This window comes from Pan troglodytes, chromosome 15, assembly GCF_028858775.2.
Source record: "Pan troglodytes isolate AG18354 chromosome 15, NHGRI_mPanTro3-v2.0_pri, whole genome shotgun sequence".
Lineage (NCBI taxonomy): Eukaryota > Metazoa > Chordata > Mammalia > Primates > Hominidae > Pan > Pan troglodytes.
Window position 1 is genome coordinate 74,086,674 of NC_072413.2, and position 24,726 is coordinate 74,111,399.

At 46.3% G+C, this 24,726-nt stretch overlaps 1 protein-coding gene and 1 long non-coding RNA gene across 11 annotated transcripts in view; one reads left to right on the plus strand and one right to left on the minus strand.

Moving 5' to 3' along the window:
- Positions 1 to 711: 711 nt before the first annotated feature.
- LOC134808378 (uncharacterized) lies at positions 712 to 23,714 on the minus strand. 2 transcript variants are annotated; one of them, XR_010151239.1, is made up of 6 exons: positions 23,609 to 23,702; positions 13,460 to 13,592; positions 8,164 to 8,231; positions 7,518 to 8,028; positions 7,299 to 7,394; positions 5,552 to 6,989 (listed from the first exon to the last, which is right to left on the minus strand). It is a non-coding gene; the product is annotated as an uncharacterized LOC134808378 (long non-coding RNA). The 2 variants fall into 2 exon arrangements; XR_010151240.1 differs by lacking the exons at positions 5,552 to 6,989; positions 7,299 to 7,394; positions 7,518 to 8,028; positions 8,164 to 8,231 and adding an exon at positions 712 to 3,151 and having other exon boundaries at positions 23,609 to 23,714.
- Positions 22,975 to 24,726, plus strand: part of GPATCH2L (G-patch domain containing 2 like) — an 84,585-nt gene continuing 82,833 nt past the window's right edge. For 6 of the 9 annotated variants that reach the window (XR_010150834.1, XM_063792757.1, XM_063792754.1 and 3 more), the window contains exon 1: positions 22,995 to 23,081. The gene's annotated coding sequence lies outside the window, so the exon portion shown is untranslated. 9 annotated transcript variants of the gene reach the window in all.

A 24,726-nucleotide genomic window follows, 5' to 3' on the forward strand; every position in this document is an offset into this window, starting at 1 on the left:
TGTGATCCAACAATGTCACTTATGGGTGTCCGTCCTAGAGAACCACGTGCACAAGCACACAAGACAACACAGATATGTTTATTGCTATCATAGTTGCCACTGCACTGTGATAGCAATAAACCGGGAACAGCCTAAGTCCATTAATAGGGATGGCTTAGCCCCAAATAGAGCGAAAACCATGCAGTGGTAAACAGAATTCTGAGCAAAGAAAGTCAGTTGCAGGCTGGGCGTGGTGGCTCACGCCTGTAATCCCAGCACTTTGGGAGGCCAAGGAGGGCAGATCACTTGAGGTAAGGAGTTTGAGACCAGCCTGGCCAACATGGCGAAACCCTGTCTCTACTGAAAATACAAAAATTAGCCAGTCATGGTGGCGCACACCTGTAATCCCAGCTACTGGGGAAGCTGAGGCAGGAGAATTGCTTGAACCCAGGAGGCAGACGTTGCAGTGAGCTGAGATCGTGCCACTGCACTCCAGCCTGGGCAACAGAGTGAGACTCCGTCTCAAAAAGAAAAAAAAAAAAAAGAAAGTCAAACAACACATAGAAAGTCATTTACGTAAGAACAAAATGACACTGCGGCATAATAATATGTCTTTTTCTAAAGGGTATGCACATATGTATGTAAGGACATAGAAAAATCATTGGAAGGTTACGCACCAACTTGCTCACAGTGATAACCTCTGGGAGAACAGGAAGAGACCAAGACTCAAGGTTGGTCAAACATTATCATTTATGTTTTATTTTTTAAATGATAATTTATTTTACTATTACTTTTATAATTAAATTTTAATATTAAAATGGGAAAAAATCAATCGGGGAATGTGGTTTTCTATAGTGTAGACCTCAAAATTAGACAAGCCTGATGTCTTAGCCCATTTGGGCTGCCATAACAAAATGCCATGGCCTGGGTGCCTTAAACACCAGACATTTATTTCTCACAGTGCCGGAGGATAAGGCCCAGATCAAGGTATCAGCATCTGTCTAGTGAGGGCCTTCATGCTGTGCCCTCACAAGGTAGAAGGCGGGTGGGTGGGGCAAGAGAGAAACCAACTCCCTTCACCAAGCCTCTTTATAAAGGCGGCTAATCCCATTGACAAGGCAGGAGCCCTCCTGCCCTAATCACTCCTTAAAGGCCCAATAGTTACTGCTGTCACGTTGGCAACACCTGAATTTTGGAGGAGACACATTCAAACTGTAACAAAGAGAATGAACCTAACCAAGGTTCCCTCCCTTCTCTGTTTTTCTACCTGTGCCCAGGAAAACTCCTGCAGCCCCTCCCTCCAGCAGTTTCTCAAGGAGATAGGGAACCCAAAGGCAGGAATCTGGGTTCCTCTCAGCAGCTCCAAGGCAGATAAGCCTGGAGTCAGAATTGGAGTGTGTGTGGGCTGGCAGTAGAGAATGTGCTCTGTTGAGAAGGTGAGAGCTTTATTCCCAGCACAGTGTGAGACTCAGTGAAAGTGGGAAGGAGTGAAGAAGGGTCTGCAGGGAGAGACAGTGGTCATAGAATCTATATATGTTAGTGCAACAGAGGCCATGTGGCACAACAAGGAGAGCAGAGCGTATTTCCACCACAGAACTTTTCTTTCAAATGAAATCCTGCAGAGAAGCCCAGTGAATGACACAGACATAGGTGGAACCACTGAGGCTGCCCACTCCACCGCCTAGAGACCCTCATCAGTGACCCCTGAAGCATCTCTAGAGAACCCTCTGACAGTGCCACAGCTAAAATCCCTCCTCTCACTCAACAGTTCACTTTCCAGAAGCCTAGAAAAGAGTAGCTCTTTATCCAGGGAACTCTCCCCCTTTCCCACCCACCTTCTGGGTCCTTCATGGCCTGAGAAGTTTTGCTCATATCTCACCCAAGTCTTCCTTTGACAAGTTTTTGACCCTCAAAAGCCTCCCTTGGACACTGGACACTTCTGGGGTGTTGGAACTGCTCTACATCTTGATCTGAGTGGTGGTTGCCCAAGTTTATTCTACAACGTACAGAGCAGTGCTGGATCCAGCTCACCCTGGCTCTCACCCACTCGCATCTCTTCCAAACTCTGCATTTGGTGAGGACACGTTGAGGTCCTCCCAATCAGCCATGATGGGAGGAAGGCACTAGCCCAGTGAACATCCCTCTGGCCCCTGCAGGGGATCCTGTGCAGGGAGCCAGCGGAGACTGAGGTTGCTCAGAGGCTAGGCTAACCAGGAGAGAGAAGACAGAGAAAGAAAAACCATCCGGGGATTCCAGGGAAGCCAAGGATGCCTGGGCTTTTGGGAAACAGTGACGGTCAGGCCGGAGGAAGGTGTTGGCATTGAGGAAGCCCTGGGGAATGCAGACTGTGGAAGGGAGTCTCGCTTGCCCGTCGGTGGGCTGGGCGGGAGCGCTGACCCTGGCGCCTCGGAGGAGGGAGGGGGCGGGCTGGGGAGGGGGAAGACAGCGTGACTGCGTCTGATCTACAGTGACGAGTACCAATGTTAACTGTCACCTCTCATCTCCAAACTAAATCACACCTGGAATTGGAGGAGCCGAGGAGCTGATAGAGTCAGCCTCGCAGAGGCGACAAGTCAATCAGCGCGGAGATGCCCGCGGAGACACCGGCTCCACGGGCCGGGCGCCTCCATTCATTCTGGGATTTACACTTGTCAGGCTGCCGCCTCGGGTGGGCAAGAGGAGGGGTGGGCAGGAGGCCGGTCTCCCTTCAGCTCCACTTAAAATGGGATGACAAGCAGCTCCTCCCCAGAGGCACCACAGGCTGGGCCCATCATTCTTGATGTCCCTCCACTTCTCTCTGTCCTGTGGGTCATTCCCCCAGGTCAGTGGACTTCAGGCTCAAGGATTTGGAAGAAGCCCAGCAGTCAGCACATGGAGACAGATTGGTGGTCTCTCGGGGCAAGGGGTATTGGCTGTTTGAGCAACCTTTGTCTGGGAGCTTGACAAGAATTCTTTCCTGGTCTCCAGGTCATCTGTTTGGGAGGGAGCAGTGGGGCCTTGTGCAAAAGGAAGGATGGAGTCAAACTACTTTGGAGCAATACTGTCGGTGGTCAGATGAAATGGAAAAGATCGTCGCTTTTTCTTTCGTTCATTTCTTTGCTCATTCAACAAACGGCATTCAGTTTGGCTGTAGCAGAGTGCTGGGGGTTTAGCCGCACTGAGCCTCCACATCCTGAAAAGGGGGAGAATTAAAGCATTTAGAACTTCTCAGGTTGCCATCTGCCACTGTCTTAGAATTACTGAATGAAACTGCAGCTCCCCCATCACTTTCCATCGCTGACCACACCATCATAATCCTCTGCACAGTCATTTATAAAGTGCTTTTTCACCTATAAACATAACTGTGCTAAGTGCTGTGCCAAGGAAAATGCCTAGAGATATAAATTCCAGATGGAGGAAAGCACATTGAGGTCCCATTGCTGTTTGAACATCTATTTTATTTTTGTCACCATGAAAGTAAGAAAACTTCATTCCAGAAAATATGGAGCAATAGAAAGAGGGGGAAATCCCCTAAATACAAAGCTAGCATTTTGATGTGCTTTCTTCTAGTCTTTTCTCCTATATTTCTTTAACTTATTTTCCCAAAAGCCCCCAGCCCAGAGCATGTACTATGTCAATGAATGTGGAGTCAGGGTGGAAACCTCATTTTTCTCCTCTGACCCCATTCAGAGTGGCCCCTGAGGACATGACTTCATTCTGCCTGGTGCCCGGACACAGCAATGGTGATACAGGCATTCGGTAGGCTGATCTCTTAATCCAGATTGGTGTAGTCCTTTGAAACTGAAAGTAGCTCCTTTTTATGTCGCCTGCTTCTCGGCATTAACTTCTCTTTGATGTAATTTTTGCTTCCGTTGCTCTCTCCCTTCATGGGTTAGATTAGTGTGAAATTGGCCTGGCTCCTCTGGAGACTGCAGTATTAAGCTTCAAATACTTGGTTCTTATTGGAAATCCTTAACCCACATCAGGGGAGAAAAGTGGCAGCATTACTTGGGAATGAGAGAGAGAGAGAGTGTGTGTGTGCATGCACACACGTGCGTGTGCATATGCTTACAAACGTGTGCAGGGGTGGGTGTAGACTAAGAAGGAGAGAAGTACACTGGCAAGGGGAAGGTGGGGAAGAGGAGATTGAGATTCTTCTCCATTTATTGAGTGCTGAGGATCTGCTCATCTTAATCTTAGGAGGAAGGGGTAGGAATGGGTCTTAGGGAACTTGAAAACGTGATAATAAGGGTAGAAAGCCTGTTTAATTTGCTGGCGCTCTCGGTGGAGCTGTCCAAAAGTCTTGGTGCTGAAGGGAAGAAAGAAAGGTGCCAGTGCTGGAGAACGTAACAGGGCAGTTACGTAACCCAACCCACTTCACTGGGGTTATGTCTGCCTCTATGGGTGTGGCGCCTGGTTCAGATGTGACCTTGAATTGCACACAAGACATGGTTACCAACATTATGAGAGGACTGGCAGGAGCCACCAGTCCTGCTCTTCTTGTTACTCAGGACAAGAAATTAGACTTGGGACAAAGAATGACAACTAATTAGGCCAGACTGCTGGAGGGAGGCACTCAATTGCAGGGGAGACTCACCTGGACACATGACCCAGGAGAGGGTTTCCTTCCACTTCTAAGGTATAACTGGGGGACCTCCTTCCGTGAGCGATTCTGATCAGAAGGAAGAGACTGCACCTCCTACTCCCACAGTAACACAAGCTCAGACCATCTGCCCCCAAATTTAAGTTGCCACCTGAGGACATCACTGGAGAACAGCTTCTGTTCTCCAGAACAGAGGTGGTTCTGATGGCCAACTGGCCAGAGCTGTTCATAAAGGACATAATCGCCAAACTGTATGACCACTGGAATGTTCTCAGCAAACTTCAGACTCCCCATTCAAAAACAGTTTACCTCCAAATATTTCAACCTTGTTATCAGCCAACCTATACTTACTTTCTCCCTGCAATCCCCATCCAACTTTCTCTGCCCCACTAGCCTTGGTCTTTTCTTGTACTCTCAGCTTCTGCTTCAGTTTCTTTTCTTTCCCACAATGCCCCTTTTCCCAGCCTCAGCCATCCGTTACCCCCAGATACCATATATCTGTGACCTTTCTTTCCTTTGCTCTGTTCTCCGTTCATTTTTCCACTCACCTGGGTCTTCCACTTTACCCCCTTCTTCCCTTAGCTTTGTTCCACTCGCCCCACTGGGGTGCCCCTGCCCAGCCTCTGCCTGTGGAAGGGCCTTGGCCCACCATAGCTTAGCCTTGTGCCTCCTTGTGCATGGGCCCTCCTCTCCCCTTCTTGAGTCCGCAAATCACTTCTCCCAGTGTCAGCCGGCAAATTGGTTTATCCTCCCCCCAACCCGGCTTTCATTACCTTGCCGAAATGAAGCGATATCTCCTCAGCGGAGGCTTCCCGTCCATGCTGCCGCTGGCATAATAAATGAAGACAAAGTGCCGGCGGCATAGACCATCTCTCCCACTGCACCACTGGCCGCTGCCAGCTTCATTATTCGCTTAAGTTGCCGGAGAGAATTACTTAACCCTGACCCGTGTATTAGGGGCCTGTATTAATGCCGCGACAGGCGCCTCTTACGGCAGAGAACAATTTATTAGTGCTGAAACAGGCTGCTTTTCTCTGTCATTTTTCCAATCTGAGCTTTGAACACACATCATTAAACTTGTCCGACTCTCTCCCCTTCTCCATCATTCCTTTTTCATTTTTTTTTTAAACAGAAAGCACCGTAAAGAATGGAGATTGTTCTGAAAATCTCCAAGTGCCTCTCCCGCTCTTTTCTCTCCCTTTTTTCCTTTTCTTTCTTTCTTTTCTTCTTTCCTAATTTTTCCCAGGCCTCCTTTTGGTCTTGGTGTCTCTGCTGGTTGCGCTCCTATTTTTGGAGTCTGGATATATTGGGAGGGAACATTTGGTTCTTGGAGGAGAAGCCAGTTGTCCTTTGGGTATGAGGTTTGGGGGACAGGATAACCACAGCCCCCTTCCCTTGAGTTCTGCACCAGCTCTCTCTCCCTCATATTCCTCTGCTTCTGTCTCTTTTGTGCCTCCAGCTGGGAGCACCTTACTTTGAAAACAGACATTGGGAAGTATTCTGGGAGCTAGAAGAGCTGGGTGTGAAGAAGAACTGGGCATGGTTTCTGTTTGTCTTGGAGAATTTCTCAGGTCCACACCTGGGAGAGGTCAGGAAGATTTGGAAGCACCTAGAGATGGCCATTTGGTGTCTGGAGCACCCTGAGCCCAGATGTAGTGTCTGGCCACAGCCCAGGAAGCTGGCCATGCTGCTGTGGCTGTGCCACCACAGGGCTGCCTACGCAGCTTTCCCCAACAGAGCGTCAGTTTCCAGGAGTTGTCATCTCTGGCTCATATGTGGTTTTGTCTCAGCACCTGAGCTCAACCTGTGGCTTCCCTACTCTCCTTGGCTCCTGATCTTGGCTCTTCTGCCCCAGCATATGCCTTTGTCTCTAGCACCTGCTGCCGCCCAGAACCATCCATAGCCATTCTCTAATGTAGTGCTTGCCAGTCTCCCTTGTGACCATCTCCTGCCCTTTGTACTAGGGACACATATGGCTAGTGTCTCAGTTTGTGTTCCCCTGGAAGCAGAACTGAGCAGACTTGGGTACAGATAGTTTGAGAGGTGGCAACAGGTAGCAGGAGTGAGGATGGGGAAAGTGAGGCCGATACAGTTGCCAGTGAAAGAGTGTGCTCTCAAGAGAGCTGCTGCAGGCAGTGGGGCTCGACTCCACCAGGCCCTCTGAGCTGGACACAGAATGGCCCCCAGAGTTATTCTTCCAGGGTATTTATTCACAGACGTCTGTCCCCGATTGGCTCAGGGGGCATAAACTCACCCAGACTTCTGCACCATGCTTGGTGTGTGTGTGTGGAGGGGGGTGTGTTGGAGGGCTGAGCACCTTCTCCTTGGAGAAGTTCCTGGGGCAGAAAGCTTGAGAGAAATATGAGGTCCTGTTTGAGGTGAATTGGGTTGGAACACATTCCCATGGCACTGACCAGCATAGCTATGGCTGAAATCAGAAGTGGGTGGGGAGAATGTGAGGTGGGTACCAACAACATCCACCCTTGGCACCATCCCACGTGCCCATCTCCTCTCACCGTCTCCTCCCTCTCAATCCCCAACTGCCTCCAGCAGTTCTGAGCTCTGCAGCCCCAGCCTGACTGAGCTGCACACACAAAGGATGTCACAGACCAGGCAGGGACATAAACAAGTGAGGCAGGATGGGGGCAGTAAACAGGAACTGGTGGGGACTGGTAAATCAGGGAGTACGATCCCATAATTAAAACAAACACATCGAGCGAGAGATGGCGGCCCACACGTGTAGTTCCAGGTCCTCAGGAGGCTGAGGCAGGAGGATGACTTGAGCCCAGGAGGGGTTTGAGTCCAATCTGGGCAATACAGCGAGATCCCATTTCTAATAAATAAATAAATAACATTGATTACTTTTAAAAACCACACATGCAGTCTCTTAGACAAACATATTAGGGGGCTAGAAAATTTGACCTGGAGAAGTGACTTTTGGGAAGTTTTCACTCACTTTTTTGCATTCTTCCCAACTCCAGCTGTGAGTGTTGGGGACTGTTTGAAAGTGAGTCCTGGGGAGAGGGGCTGAGAAGGGGCAGGAAAGCCCATCTACAAGGCCAGTGGCTTTTCCCCCAACCCAGTCCTTCCCAAATTCCCACAGCCTCCAGATCCCTGCAACCCTCCCTCCCGCTTAGCTCAATAGCTCTTGAAAGTTCTCTAATCACCTCTCTGCTTCCTGCATTAATAAGCCTCTCATCTCACTGATGGCAATCAGAATATTTGCTTATGAAAGGGACACGGTTAATAACACGATTGCTCCCCTCCGCCTCCTTCCTTCCTCTCCTTCCCCCTCCCCTTCCCTCGCCCTCCACACAATTCTCTCAATTAACGATAGGCAGAAATTAATTTTTCCCCTCGATCGAAACAATTGCAGGGAAGCGGATTGCCAGCGTGGCTTCAGATAGGGACGGCTCCCAGCAGAGTGGAGAGAAAGGAGCGAGATGCAGGAGATAAGCAGGCTCTATCTGCAGGCACAGGACAGAGTAATACAAATGTTATCCTTAGAAATGTACTTAAAGAGGATATGTTTATAATTCGGAGGGGATTTTCGGGGGCTCTCCTGCCCTCCCTCCCTCTCCAGGGCACTCCACTGAACTCACTTCTGCATACAGAACCCAGAGTTTGTTGGGAATTTTGATCCTGTTGCCTCGAAATGAGTGGCATGGGCCTGCGGTGAGAAGGGAGATCAGGTTATGTAGGGGGTTTTGGCCATGGTCTGGGCCCAGGGCTTAGGCCACTATTGATAGGGCTCTCTTTGTGGCCAAGTGCCAAACACCAGGTGTCAGGTCTGACTGTTGTGTGGGCTTTTCAGGTGAGGGCCTGGCTTATCTGCCATCTTTACCAACCCTTCTGCACCGGCCTGCACTCCTGGCATGGGCCTCCCTCCCAGCCCACTCCACCACCCAGGTAGAGAAACAGAGTCCCGTGTGGAAGCCAAGATCGTATCCCAGCACAATGGGCTTAAGAACACAGACTCCAAAGCCCGAAAGCCTGAGTTCGAATCCAGCTCTGCTGCTTCACAGCTCTGTGATCATAGGCAAGTTACTAACCCTCTCTGTGTCTTGGTTTCCTCATCTGTAAAACAGGAGCCACATCTACCGAGCAGGGTTGTTATGAGGATTCAGTGAGTGAATATTAGTAAGTGCTTAGAACAGTATGTGCCATGCAGCAAGGGCAAATGCTATTTAAACGTCTGGCAATATATATATATATATATTTTTTGAGATGGAGTCTCACTCTGTCACCTAGGCTGGAGTGCAGTGGTGTGATCTCGGCTCACTGCAACCTCTGCCTCCTGGTTCGAACGATTCTGCTGCCTCAGCCTCCGGAGTAGCTGGGATTACAGGTGCCTGCCACCGCGCCTGGTTAATTTTTTTTGTAGTTTTAGTAGAAAGGGGGTTTCACCACCTTGGCCAGGCTGGTCTTGAACTCCTGATCTCGTGATCCACCTGCCTCGGCCTCCCAAAGTGCTGGGATTACAGGGGTGAGCCATTTTTACTTTTTCCTTTTTTTTAAAAAAGCCTGTACTGTTGTGGTAGTCAGAAATGTGTTGATCCATTGATTCCACAAACATTTACTGTACACCGGTCCTAGGGAGGATACAGACGTTTTAAAGATTTGGTAGTCTCTACACTTGACTTATAAGCCACCATAGCATGGGCAGAATTCGCCATAATCACAGTGTGTGAAGAGCGCTATAGGATTTTAGAGAGATTCAGCCCGGACAATCAGGGTTGGCTTCACGGAGGAGGGGGTATCTGAGCTGAGCTTTGATGAATACGTCAGATTTGGGGGAAAGGTTGCTGCTGGATAGAGGGGCAGGAAGAACGAGCGTATCTAGTTGTAATGCCAACAGGTCAGGGGGGGAAAGTTGGGGAATGGGGTGGGGGGAGGAAGAATTAGACTGGCCCCTTCCACCATCGCCATCCTTCTGTGTTCACCCACCCCCGCTCCGTCCTAACTCTCCCTTCCTCTTCACATCCAGGAAAGATTAACTTCTCTCCGTGCGAGAAAGTTATCATTAGCCAAGAATTAAAAGAGTGATTAATGATGCGCCCTCCCCCCGCCCCCTCCCCAAGGCCTTATCTGGTGGCGATCAGCTGGACAATGCGGCGGGGTGGGAGGGGGAAGCGAGGGCGACGGAGAAAATGGAAAACAATAAATATTAAGCGCAAGAAAAAAGGGAGCGCAGCGCCGTTCCCACTTGTTAGATTGAAGGCGCCTCTCCAGAGGGGGGAAGGCTCCAAATTGCTAATTAGCGCCTGTGAAAAGGCCTGGCTCTGATATGCGCGCCGCTGAAAGGCCGAAGTTAATGAAGCCGCGGCGCGCCCGCTTCCCTTTGACTGGCCTTCATCACTCCTCCGCGCCCCGGGCCGGCCCGAACAATGCGGCGGGGAGCGCAGGCTCCCCCAGGCCTCGCCGGGACGGCCCGGGCAGCGCGCGCGGGGGGCGGCGCGGCGCCGGCGAAATGTGGAGGGGGAGATAAGGCCGAGCGCAGGGAAGAGGCTCACTCCCAGGGGCCCAGGGAAAATTTGCAGTTATTATGAAGGAGATGAGACAGATTAAAAGCCCTTGTGTTCGCCGCTTTGCCCCTTTATTTAGTGGCTTCATCTACGAGATGAAAGAAGTTGGAAATGACTTTCTCTGCTTTGCGCGGCAAGAAGCTTCATGGCACATTTCTTGACTTTATTCCTTCTTTTGTTTCTCTCTTCCTTGCCTTTAACCCCTGAAAGGCTTCACTTTGCGGCCACAGGCACTTAAGGCTGGGAGGCAGGGACTGGCAGGGGCCTCCTCCGGTGACCGCTCGCAGCCAGACCTTGCCGATCTTTGGCTTTTGTCTCCGAGGGCAATGGCTGAGGCAGGCAGGTGGTGAGCTTGCCCTTCTTGGAGGGCTCCAAGAGGAGGCTGCATGACCCATTTTCCAGATGGGTTGGAGGCTCCTGGAATGCCCTGGGCCTGTCCCCAGAGGGAAGTAGAGCGCTGTGCTTGAAAGCATAGAGACTCCAGAGCCACATCACCTGGGTTCAAAGCTACCCCCTTGCTAAGATCTTGGGCAAGACATTTAACTTCGCGGTGCCTCAGTTTCCCATCTGTAAAATGGGGATGATGATATTAATTCTAATACCCACTTCACAGGTGCAGTAGACACTGTGTGAACGTCCCTGATTTTTCATGCCTCTGTGTATCTACGCCTCTTGCTACTGCATTTCCATACTGACTCTGGGCTTGGCCACTTGACTTGCTTTGGCCAATGTCAGTTACAAGGTTGAGTCAAGCAGAGACTAGAAGAAGTGCTGTGTGTTTCTGCCTCCTCTCTTAGAATCCTACAACGGTTATGAGAATATACTAGGGCTGGCCTCTGGTCATGAGAACATGACTATGCCATCTATCTCAGGCATGTGGGAGACATGAGGAAGACAGTTAAGTTGTCCCAGACCAGGACATCCTAGAACATCCAGTCCCCAGCTGACTGCAGATGCAGGAGCAAGCCCAGCTAAGATCAGCCAAGCCTAGGCCAGATGAGGAGAACTTCCCAGCCAGCATATGAACTTACAAGAAGTCATAAGTGAGTGCTGTTTCAAGCAACTAAATTTTAGGGTGACTTGTTATGAAGCATTAAATTGATGCCTAGAAATCAGGCATTGCTATAAACCAAACCAAAACCAAAACCAACTCTAACACATATAGTAGTAGCTTTGGGATTAGAAAGCAAGTAGAGGCTAGAAAAGATGATAAAGAAACTGGCTAGGGACAGTAATCCCAACACTTTGAGAGGCCGAGGTCGGGGGATTGCTTGAGCCCAAGAGTTTGAGACCAGCCTGGACAACATAGCGAGACCCCGCCTCCACAATAAATAAAAAATTAGCCAGGCACAGTGGTATACACCTGTAGTCCTAGCTACTCTACTCAGGAGGCTGAGGTGGGAGGATCTCTTGAGTCCAGGAGGTCAAGGCTGCGGTGAACTGTGATCATGCCATTCATAGAGTGAGACCCTGTCTCAGAAAGAAAAAAAGAAAAAGAAAGAAAGGAAGGAAGGAAGGAAGGGAAATTAGTATAGTAGGCTAGAAAAGAAGGTGACCCGTATTATGTCTAACAAAATAATAGGTCAAACTGTTGTCTGTGGTAATTCGGAAGATAGAAGTACTTAATGAACTTATGAATTTGAGCAATGAGATTTCCAGGTAGAAGGCTGAAAGGATGAAACGGCTCTTACTAACTGAATTTGATAAGGTACTAGGAGAAAGATGTGCTGAAGAAAAAAATGACCGGTTTATTAACATAATTTAGAGGGAATATAAAAGGCCCAGAACTTGCTGAATTGGAGCAATTTCCCAATCCTTATCCCCAGTTGTTCCAGCCAGTAAAAGACTCTCAGTGTACTACAAGACCTAAGACTTTCACTTTAGGCATTAATAGAATAACAGGGACTGTGTTTACCCTCGCACCTAAACAATTGAAGGAATACAAAAATTTCCAGAATCCTACAAGGTAAAATTAATAATATCTGGAAAACAATAAAAATTATGAGACACAGAGAAGCAGGAAAATACACTTATACAGAAAAATCAATCAATAAAACAGACCCAGAAATCACACAGATGACAGAACTAGTAGTCAAGATTAGTAGTCTACTAGTAGGACCAGTAGATGATTGACTTGTAGAAAATTAAATTATAGCAATTATAACTATATTTTATATGTTTAATAAGGTAGAAAAATCCATGAGCATACTAAGGAGAGACAGGGAAGATATAAAAAAGCTCCAAAACCTGGGTGCAGTGGCTTACGCCTGTAATCCCAGCACTTTGGGAGGCAGAGGTGGGTGGTGGATCACCTGAGGTCAGGAGTTCAAGATCAGCCTGACCAACATGGAGAAACCCTGTCTCTACTAAAAATACAAAATTAGCTGGGCTTGGTGGCACATGCCTTTTAATCCCAGCTACTCAGGAGGCTGAGGCAGGAGAATCACTTGAACCCGGGCGGTGGAGGCTGTGGTAAGCCAAGATCATGCCATTGCACTCCAGCCTGGGCAACAAGAGTGAAACTCTGTCTCAAAAAAAACAAAAGCAAAAACAACAACAACAACAACAACAAACTCCAAATCTAACTTCTATATGACTACAATGTCTGAGATGGAAAAATGTATTGGATGTGATAAATAACAGGTTATACACTGTGGAAGAAAAGCCTGGTGACTTTGAAGATACAGCAGTATAAACTATCTAAAATGAAACACTCAGAGAAAAAAAATCCCTAAAAAACAAAAAAGAAAAACAGTAAGGAAGGAAGGAAAGAAGGAAGGAAGGGCAGATGAACAACTTAAAGTGACCTAATACATGTGTAATTGGAGTTCCAGAAGCATAGCCATACATCGGAGATATTGTGGTTTCAGTTCCAGACCACTGCAATGAAACTAATATTTCAGTAGAGTCACATAATTTTTTTGATCTCTCAGTGCATATAAATGTTTGTTTGTTTGCTTGTTTTTGTTTTGTTTTATTTGTTTTTTAAAGACAGGGTCTCACTCTATCTCTGAGACTGGAGTGCAGTGGCATGGTCACAGCTCAGCCTCAGCCTCCTGGGCTCAAGAGATTCTCCCACTTCAGCCTCCTGAGTAGCTAAGGCCACAGGCGTGTATCACCATGCCTGGCTAATATTTCTGTTTTGTAGCGGCAGGGTTTCACCATGTTGTGCTGGCTGGTCTTGAACTCCTGAGCCCAATCTGCTCACCTCAGCTTCCCAAAGTGCTGGGATTAAAGGCGTGAGCCACTGCGCCTGGCCGTGCATATAAAAGTTTTGTTGGCTGGACACGTTGGCTAAAAAAGTTTTGTTTACACTATAGTGTAGTTTATTAAGTTTGCAATAGCATTATATTTAAAAATGCAATGTACGTACCTTAATTATAAAATATTTTATTGCTGCTGGGTGTGGTGGGGCATGCCTAAAGTCCCAGCTTCTCAGGAGGCTAAGACAGGAGGATCACTTGAGCCCAGGAATTTGAGTCCAGCCTGGGCAACATATCAGGAAGCTTGAGAAGAGGGAGAGAGAGACAGAGGAATGGCCAGTCAGTGGAGCAGTCAGAACAGAAACAACATTTATTGATTAAGTTTGCCATCTTACATGGTCACAACTCATGGTGTCTCAAAACAGTTACAATAGTTATACCAAAGACCACTGATCAAAGATCACCACAACAGATATAATAATAATGAAACATTTGCAATATTGTGAGAATGACCAAAATGTGACACAGAGACATAAAGTGAGCACATGCTGTTGGAAAAACAGTGCTGATAGACTTGCTCAATACAGGGTTTACAGGGTTGCCACAAACATTTAATTTGTAAAAAAAAAAAAAAACAAAACAGCGAAACACAATAAAACGAGGTATGCCCATAGATAAAAAGTGGGAGAAGAAAAATATTTTAAGAAATAATAGCAAAAAGCATGAAAACTATAAACCCACAGATTAAAAAGCTCAATGATTCCAAGGACAGGAAACATTATGAAACATTATGAAAATGACACCAACACACATTATAAATAAATTGCTTGAAGCTAGTGATAAAGAGGAAATCTTTTTTTTTTCTTTTGAGATGGAGTCTTGCTCTGTCACCCAGGCTGGAGTGCGGTGGTGCAATCTCGGCTCATTGCAACCTCCACCTCCTGGGTTCAAGCAATTCTGCTGTCTCTGCCTCCCAATTAGTTGGGATTACAGGCACGTGCCACCACGCCCAGCTAATTTTCATATTTTTTAATAGAGATGGGATTTCACCATGTTGGCCAGGCTGGTCTCGAACTCTTGACCTCAGGTGATCCACCCACCTCGGCCTCCCAAAGTGTTGGGATTACAGGCATGAGCCACCGTGTCTGGCCAAAGAGGAAATTTTAACAGCAGCAAGAGTACAAAGACATTATGTATAGAGGAACAAAGATAAGAAGAAAAACAGACTTAATCTTTGTAATAATGTGAGCCAGAAGACAGCAGAGCAACATCTTTAAAGTGCAGTCACATGTTACTTAACAATAGGGATAGATTCTGAGAAATGCGTCGTTCGGTGATTTTGTTGTACAAACATTATAGAACGTAGTAATACAAGCCTAGGTGGTATAGCCTGCAACACATTGACGGATAGCCTGTGCTCCTAGGCTGAAACCTGTACAACATGTTACTGTACTGAATGCTGTAGACAGTTGCAACAAAATGGTATATGTGTATCTAACCATGTCCAAATATAGAAAAAATACAATAAAAATGCAGTATTATATTCTTATGAAACCACCATTGTATATGCAGTCCATCATTGACCAAAACGTCATCATGTAGCATATGATTGTCCTGAAAGAAAAACATTGTCAACATAGAATTCTATACCCAGCAAAGACGTTTTTCAAAAATGAAGACAATTATAAAGACTTTACAAGAAACCAAAGCTGACAGAATTATCACAAATGTACAAGAACTACATGAAATGTTAAAAAAAGTTTCAGACAGAAAGAAAATCATACCAAATAGAGATCATGAGCTATACAAAGGAATGAAAAGCACCAAAAGTGGTATTTATGAAACTGTAAAATATCTTTTCTTTAAAAAAATCTCTTTCGGTAATAATTGGCTGTTTAAGAAAAGAAATATAAATGTATTGCAGGATTTCTGCCATATGTAAAAGTAAAACATATGAAAATTGGTGAGGTTCAGGACACACTACTCCTAAATATAGCACTTTTGCCATAGAAGAAATAGCAGAAACAGCCCATAGAAACTAAAAAGAATTTCTCTCACTTCCTTTCCCCTGTAATGGGCCATAAAACCAAGTTGACCTTCCCTGAAAATAGGTCATAGGACCCTCATTCCAGAGGCATCCTCCCTATACCTGGAGAAAAAGAATGTCCCTATCCTCAAAGATGCAAAGACACCAAAAAGAATCTGAATAAATGGGCTTTGCTAAGTTTCTCCGAGTTTATTACCATTAGATCATATCCTTTTTTCTGCAATCATACATCTGAATGACTGTCCATAAAAATACAGTTTCCCTGTTTTTTAATGTCTTCATTTCTGAATGCTCTTGTGTCAGGTAAAACTTATCTTAAATAAATTTGTATGCTTTGCTTTTGTTAATCTGTCCTTTATTATAGGTGCTATAGCCATGAATATCAAAATGGTTATTGAGAGGATTAAATGAAATACTGAATGTAGTCTTCAGCATGATTCTTGGACTACAGTAAGCTTTTAGTAAATGCTACTTCAACAAAATCCCTAAATTCAACAGAGTTGAGGAGGGTAAGTGAGAGAGCATGGGAGGCGTGGCAAGGGAGGAGTTGGCAAACCTCTGTCTACTGCCACCTGCTCCTTGGCTGCTGCCCTGGGTCCCAGCACAACCCCTCACTGTCCCCCTCTTGGTGTGCTTTACAGGAGATGTGTTTCTGTTATCACTGCTGCCAAGGAGTGCTCAGCATCTCCCCACTCCTGCATTCCTGCCTCCAGGGAAGGTTCCTATAATCCCAAGGAGAAGGCACCAGGAGTACCAGGGGTAGGGGAGGCGGACAAGTTGCCAGGTGTCACTCACTTTCCAAGTATATGCTAACACTTCCTGTCCTCCTTGGTGGACACTGTTTCTGTTAGTAACATCTCTCCAGTGGCTGCTGGAAAAACTTTCTGGAAAGATTTCCAGATGTCTTGGATCTGTTCAGAGAAGATCTGAGCCAGGAAAAGGGGAAAATGGAAATAAATTATGGAGAGAGGATGAGGAATCCATTCATTCATCAAATGTTTATTGAGCACCTACTATGTGACAGGCACTGTTGTAGGTTCCAGGGGGATACAAAGGTGAAAGGACAGATACCGTCCTTATTCTTATGAAACTTACATCCTGGTGGGAGGCAACAGAGTACAAACAAATAAGTACCAAAGAAATAGGATAAAGTTGGACTATAATAAGTGCCATAAGGGAAATATACCGGGTGCTATGGTTTAAATGTATCTTCCAAAATTCAGGTGTTAGAACTTAATGGCCAATGTGATTTTATTAAGAAGTGGAGTATTTAAGAGGTAATTGGTCATGCGGGCTTCTCCCCTCATGAATGGAATTAAGGCTCATATAAAAGAGGTTTTACAGAGTGTTGGCTCACTTGCCCTTCTGCCTTTCATCATGTGAGGACACAGCATTCCTCCCTTCCAAAGGATGCAGAAACGGGGCACCATCTTTGAAGCAAAGAGTGAACCTCATCAGACCACCAAACCTGCCAGCACCTTGATCTTGGATTTCCCAGACTCCAGAAGCTATGAGAAAATACATTTTTGCTCTTTATAAATCACCCAGTCTATGGTATTTTGTTATAGCTGCACAGAATGGACGATGAGATAGAAAGTACTTTAGATCATATCAGAAAAGTCCTCTCTGTGGAGGTGATATTTTAGCCAAGGCCTCAATGATGCTCTCAGGTGCAGGACAGCATGTCAAGGCCCTGGGGAAGGTGGAAAAAGAGCATGGTGGGTTGGTACTGTGGGTACAGGGAAGAGAGTCAAGACCAGAGGCAGGCAGGGCCCACATCATACCTGACTGTGCAGGCCATAGTGAGGACTTTAGGTTTATTATAAGTGCAGGGAATGTAATAAATCAGCAGTGGAAGATTTTTTATTTATTATTAATTATTTGTTTAAAAAATATATTTGGCTGGGCACAGTGGCTCATGCCTGTAATCCTAGCACTTTGGGAGCGGAGGTGGGCAAATCTCTTAAGCCCAGGAGTTTGAGATCAGCCTGGGCAACATGGTGAAACCCTGTCTCTACAAAAAGTACAAAAACAGCCAAGCGCGGTGGCTCACGCCTGTAATCCCACCACTGTGGGAGGCCAAGGTAGGCAGATCACTTGAGGTCAGGAGTTCTAGATCAGCCTGACCAACATGCAAAACCCTGTCTCTACCGAAAAATACAAAAATTAGCTGGGCGTGGTGGTGTGTGCCTGTAATCCCAGCTACTAGGGAGGCTGAGGCACAAGAATCGCTTTAACCCAGGAGGCGGAGGTTGCAGTGAGCTGAGATCACACCACTGCACTCCAGCCTGGGTGACAGAATGAGACTGTCTCGAAACAAACAAAAAAAACAAACAAAAAACAAACCCCAAACACGTAAACAAACAAAAAGTACAAAAATTAGCCAGGCATGGTGGCGCGTACCTGTAGTCCCAGCTACTCAGGAGGCTGTGGTGGGAGGATGACCTCAGCCCAAGGGAAGTCGAGGCTGCAGTGAGCCATGATCGTGCCACTGCATTCCAGCCTGGGTGACAGAGTGAGACCCTATCTCAAAAAATAGATATACATTTTTGTGGGGAGGAAAGAGGTGAGAGAAGCCTATTATTTCCTTCCATGTGCAGATTCTTTTTCAGCTGGGAATTTCCTCATTCGACTACGTTTGATGGTCAAAAAAGGGAAACTTCTGTTGACTACTCCCCTCTTTTCAGTAACTACTAATACTTTTGGAGCAGTTAATTTGTGTTGGGCTGTATACTAAATGCTTTACATTCATTATTTCATTTCATCTCCATCCAAGAGATAGATATGTACAAATATTGTCTCCATATTGCAGATAGGGAAGCAAAGGCTCAAAGAAGTGAAACTTCTAGCTCTGGACACAGTCAGGCAGTTAGGGCTTCACCCTTCACCTCCTTCCCCCTCCTCCACTGCTGCCTGCTTGCAGCCTGCTCAGGCCTTATTACCATCAGTGACCTCCTCAGTTGCCAAGTGTGGTGGCATTTCCTCAGAACTGCTCATCTTCAAACTTCCTTTTCTTCTTCATTTTCTTAAAACTCTCTCTCCTCTGGCTTTTAGACACAGGTTCTCTTCAGATGCTCTCAGTCTTTTTGGAGCTGTCCTCTTCTTCCACAACAGGCCACTTCTCTCACCACCCTCTTTCATTATGTGATTCTGCCCATGGCTTCCACCATCCCATGAAGGCGGAAGTTTCATTACAATTTTCTCATGGGACTGAGACAAGCACTTCTAACGTCCCTGACCCAGCATTTAGTAAACAAGTATTCATTTAATTTTTCATCAACAATAGCTATGGAGCACCTACCATGTGTAAGGCACTGTGCTAGGCACTGATGAGAATACAATGAATAGGACAGGGTCTTCAGGGCAATGCAGTAGGCTTTGGTTTGGTTCACACAGTTATATACATATAAGCACAGGGCCAGGCATATTGTAGATGCTTAGTAAATATTTGTTGAATGAGTGACTTAGTTGGGGAGGCAAACTTGCACATAATCGGCTCTAGTTCAGGTTGTATGAAGAGAGGGTGGTCATAAAGCTACCGGCAAGTGCTGAGAATGAGAGCCAAAGGAGTGGGCAAGCAAGTGTAAGTGTCTTTCTTGAGGTGACATTGGAATTGAGCCTTTAAATCACCCCAGATCCCAAGGGTGTTCTAGAACTAGCAAGTGATATGGTGTGCTCAAGCATGATGCAGGAGGTAGTGGAAGATGGATGAAATGACACCACTAAAATTGTGTTTTAGGAAACTCACTCTGGTGCCTGTGTAGAGGATGGCATTTTGGGGGGAGAGACTGCAAGTGGGAAGACCAGTAAGGCAGCTGCTGCATCACCCAGAAGAGTGGTTACCTGCCCAGATGAGGCCAATGGCAGAGCAAAAACCAATGAGGGAGGACAAATGCAAGACTACTGCAGGAGTGCAACCTACGAGGCTTAGCACTTTACTAGATAAAGGGGTAAAAGAAAGAAACAAGAACTAAAAATGGGTTTGAAGCTTCTCACCTGGGTAACTGCATGATGGTGGCGATATTTCCCAAAAAGTGAACAGTGGAGAAGGGGCAGGTTTGATAGAAACTATGGAAGAGGCTGGACAAGGTGGCTCACACCTGTAATCCCAGCACTCTAGGAGGCTGGGGCAGGAGGATCACTTGATGGTAGGAGTTTGAGACCAGCCTGGGCAACATAGTGGAGACCCTATCTCTCTACTAAAAATTTAAAAATTAGCTGGGCATGGTGGCATGTGCCTGTAGCCCCAGCTACTTAGGGTGCTGAGGTGGGAAGATTACTTGAGCACAGGAGGTCAAGGCTGCAGTGAGGTAATGATCATGCCACTGCAGTGTTCTGTCCGTAGGTGTACCATCATTTACTTAACTAATCCCTGTTGTAGAATTTCTGACTTTTTCTACTTTCCTCAATCCTCCCTCAGAAATGCTGCAGAGAAGAATTTAACCTGTATCTAACATTTTTGAGCCCATTTCCAATTTTTTTTTTTTTTTTTTTGAGACATGGTCTCACTCTGTCTTTCATTTCACAGAGACCCTGTCTGGGAAAAAAAAAAAAAAAAGGAAAGGAGAGAGGGAAGAAAGGAAGGAAGGAAGAAAGAAACTGTGGAAGAAACTAAGCTTTATTTTTGACATTTTATTATATTTACTTATTTATTTTTGAGACACGGTTTCACTCCTGTCACCAGGCTGGAGTGCAGCAGCGTGCTCTCAGCTCACTACAACCTCTGCCTCCTGGACTGAAGTGATCCTCTTGCCTCAGCCTTTCCAGTAGCTAGGATTACAGGCACCCACCACCACACTTGCCTAATTTTTTGTATTTTTAGTAGGGACGGGGTTTCACCATGTTGGCCAGGCTAGTCTCAAACTCCTGACCTGAAGTGATCCACCCGCCTCAGCCTCCCAAAGTGCTGGGATTACAGGCGTGAGCCACTATGCCTGGCCTATTTTTGACATTTTAAATTGGAAATGCTGGTGAGGCGAACAAGTGGAGCTATCTAGTAGAAAAATGAAAATATAAGTTGGATTTCAAGAAATTTGGGAGCTTTCAGTGCTGATGCAGGCAACCAACACTGTGGGAACAGATGTGATTTGTGGGAGAGAATTTTCACTTATGCAGAAAAGAGGCCTAAGGCTGTGGACACCTGTTGAACATTTCTGTATTTCTGTCCTGTGGGAGTCACAGATTTAGCATGTCCAAAATGGAATTAATCATCTTTCCACTAAACCCGTTTATCTTCTTGACTTCTCTAGCTGTGCAGATGGCACTGACCACTGTCTTAGTCGCCCTAGCTCAAAACCTCAGCTATCTTTGTCTCCTACCTTGACTTTTTTTCACCTATAGAACATTTTGAAAATCCACAAAAAACAATAGATAGGAGATATAATCATTGATAATGAAACCATTTCGGATATTGTATGGTGGATTCTTCTGGTCTTATTCCTTTGGGAGTACAGATTTAATTTCCTTTGTGTGGGAATCATACTCTACATTTTTAGAGTAACCTTTTTATTGAAGTATAACAGTCATGCAGAAATGTACACAATCATAAGTTGATGGCTTTTCATGTCGTTAAATATTCTTTTGCAACATCAATTTGTAAAAGTTGCAAGATATTCCACCCATAGATGTACCATAATTTAGTTAACTAACCCCTGTTGTAGAACTTCTGGCTTTTTCTAGTTTCCTCATCTCTCCCTCAGAAATGCTGCAGAGATGATTTACCTATATTTAACATTTTTGCGTCCATTTCCAATTTTTTCCTTAGAATACAATTCTTTGGGGCAAAATTTCAGGGTCCAAGGTATGTGCATATTTTTAAATAAACTTTTTTATTTTAGGATAATTTTGGGTTTAGAGAAAAATTATGAAGATTGTTACAGTTTCTGTATAATCCACACTTTCTCCTATTATTCACTTTTTTTTTTTTTTTTTTTTTTTTTTTTTTGCGACGGCCGAGTCTCACTCTGTCGCCCAGGCTGGAGTGCAGTGGCTCGATCTCTGCTCACTGCAACCTCCGCCTCCTGGGCTCACGCGATGCTCTTGCCTTAGCCTCCTGAGTAGGGACTGGGACTACAGGCATGTGCCACCACACCTGGCTAATTTTTTGTATTTTTAGTAGAGACGGGGTTTCACCATGTTAGCCAGGCTGATCTCGAAATCCTGACCTCAGGTGATCCGCCCACCTCAACCTCCCAAAGTGCTGGAATTACAGGTGTGAGCCACCGCACCGGGCTATTCACTCTTACAGAAGTATAACACATCTCACAATTGCAACCAATATTGATACATTATTATTATTATTATTTTGAGACGGAGTTTTGCTCTTGTGGACCAGGCTGGAGTGTAATGGTGCGATCTTGGCTCACTGCAACCTCCGCCTCCCAGGTGCAAGTGATTCTCCTGCCTCAGCCTCCCGAGTAGCTGGGATTACAGGCACGTGCCACCATGCCCATGTAATTTTTGTATTTTTAGCAGAGACAGGTTTTCACCCTGTTAGCCAGGATGGTCTCAATCCCCCGACCTCAGGTGATCCACCTGCCTCGGCCTCCCAAAGTGCTGGGATTACAGGCGTGAGCCACCTCGCCCGGCCCGATACATTATGATTAACTAAAGTTGATACTTTATCCAGATTTCCTTAGTTTTTACCTAATGTTCTTTTTTCAATTGCAGCGTCACACCCAGGACACCATATTACATTGTCATGCCTCCTTAGGCTCCTCCTGGCTCTGAGTTTCTTAGACTTCCCTTGCCTTTGCTGAGCTTAACAATTTTGAAGAATACTGGTCATGCACTCTGCAGAATGTCCCTCAATTCGGGTTTGTCTGATTTTTTTTTCTTATAATTAGACTGGGTTATGAGATTTGGAAGGAAAGTACCATAAAGTGCCATTCTCATCATGTATCATTCCACATACTATCAACATGATTTAGCACAGAGTCTTGATCACCTGGCTGAATTACTGTTTGCCAGGTTTCTCCACTGTAAAATCACTCATTTTCCCCTTTACAGATGTTGTACTTTTGGGAAGGAAGTCACTATGCACAGCCCACATTTAAGGAGGCGGAAGTTATGCTGCAGGATGGCTGTCTACATAAGTTATTTGAGATTCTTCTGTGGGGGATTTATCTCTTCTTCCTCATTCGTTAATTTATTCAATCACTTATATCGGTATGGGCTCATGAATATTTCTTTTGTACTTTGAGTTATAATCCAATATCACTTGTTTTATTGCTCAAGGCAATTTGAAATGTTCTGAGTAACTCAGTGCAAAACAACCTCTTCCAAAGGTTGTACCAGCTCACAGGGTAGACGTCATTAAGATCCATTTCCCCTCAACTTCACAGACCCATTAAAAAGGTCAGAAAGCAAGGGATAAGCTGACATCCCTGCCTAGCGCCCAATTTCTGGAAGCCCCTAAGGAAGATGAGGCCAGCATGCAGGGGTCTTTCCCCACGTGGGGCACCTCAACCCCTGAGACGCCCTTTCCCGGCCAGACCCTATTCAACACCCCTCCTTGTCCCCTGCCCCATCTCCTGGCTTCCTGTGGCTCCGCCCACCGCGGGGCGGAAGTGGGTGTGGCCACGGGCGGAAGCACTGGGTCAGGGGCCCAATCGTGCAGCCAGCCCCTCCCACTCGCCACCGCCCCACCCCTCCGGCCCAGACCGGAAATGAGGTCAGAGAGGGAAGCCCCGGCGGTGAGAGTCGGCCCAAAAAGCGGCGGCCGTTGGAGGTGGCTGCGGCAGCTGGTGAGGGGGAGGAGGGGGTTGAGAGTGTTGGGGTCCTGGGGGCTAGTACCAGAGGGGATTGGAGCGCCAAGCCGCGGCTGAGCGGCTAAGGGCGTCTTGGGGCTGCGGCAGACGGCAGGAGGGTGAGGGTGGTGGGGCCTTGCTTTTCAGGGCGCTTGTCCCCATCCCTGGGGATGTGGGTCGGGCCGTCTCCGGGGCCACAGCCCCCTCTTCCCCTTTCTTCTTTCTGCCTCTCTGGGGCGGGCTGCAGCCTGAGGGCTTGGTGTCCCGAGCCGTGGTCGCCCCAGCCCTCAGGGACGGGCCGGGGCGTGGTGGAGAGTCCTTCGAAACACAGTTTTTGTCATATATGTGGCCATGTTGCGACCCCCGATCCCGGAGGGAGCTCAGTCGCCAAGACTTGCATTTTGGCAGTTTCTGCCCTAGAAGAGCCGATCCCCGCCCTTCGTGAGCCCAAATGAGCAGTTGCCTCCTGCCTCTCCCACCTTCTACTCCGCCCCTCACTTCCACCCTGCTCTTGTCTCTCTTACTTGCTGTCCACCAGCTACCCGTTCCTTCCTGTGCGTGACTCAGCCTCATCTCTGCCCGGGTGCGTGCCTGGACGCCGGGTCCTCTCGAGAGTGTGCATCCGCGACTGGAGATGGGGAGTTCTAGGGTTCTTTTGTCACTACTGTTCGAATCACAGGCTTTGAGGCAGGAAAGGATTCTACACAGGCATTCGACTGCAGGTTGTTTGATGACTTCGTTCCATGTTCAGCTTTGTGCTGTTCTGCCTGAGGTTTTTATTTGTTCTTTTGTTTTTGTTTTTTGTATTTTTGTTGCCTGAGTTTTTAAAGCAGTAATTCTTTATTAGGGAAGTAGATTTTGACATGCTGTTCCCACTTGTTTCCTTATTTTGGTCTTAGGGACAGTTGTCTCCCAAACCTCAATCATGGCATTTTAATCCACTTTTTTCTTTCCCATTTTTTCCCCTTCTTTTCACAGGTGTTGATAAACCACTTCTTAATGCTTAAAAGAACTTGGTCTTGTTTAAATGTATGTGCTTTTGGACACTTTGAGAAGCTTCGTTTGTATGGTAGTTTTGGAAGTAGGTGTCACTATTGCTCCTACAGGTGTGGCAGATAAGCCAGAGGACTGTTTTCCTGTCTTTAAGTTCATTGGCATAGGCACAGCATGAAAATAGGTTTTAGAAAGCCCTTTGCAAAGTGAAAACTGAATGAATGGGAATATGGTCAGAGAGTGGCACCACTTAGAATTTTAAGCTGATCTTGAAATACTTTGGGCATAGAGGCAAGAGAAAAGTGCTAAAAATTTAATATGTATTTAATTAGATGCTGTACAAATTAAATATTTCCCCTTAAGGGGGAATTTTGAAGATTGCTCCTACTACTGTCATTTCTTGAAATGTTTGCCTCTGAAGTGACCCCTGAAGTGTGATGTTTGGTTTGAGGATGAACAGAAAAATAAGAAATTTTGGAAAGCAGTTTGGCCAGAAATCTTAGAAACTTCACCCTATCCCTGTCATTTCAGCTGCTATTGTATCCTAGTTTTCTGTGATTGTGTGGCACTGAAGCACATAACTAGGACCAACATTTATTTTCTGGAGGGTAGGAGAGGGGCTTAAAAATTGTTAATTATTCAAAAATAT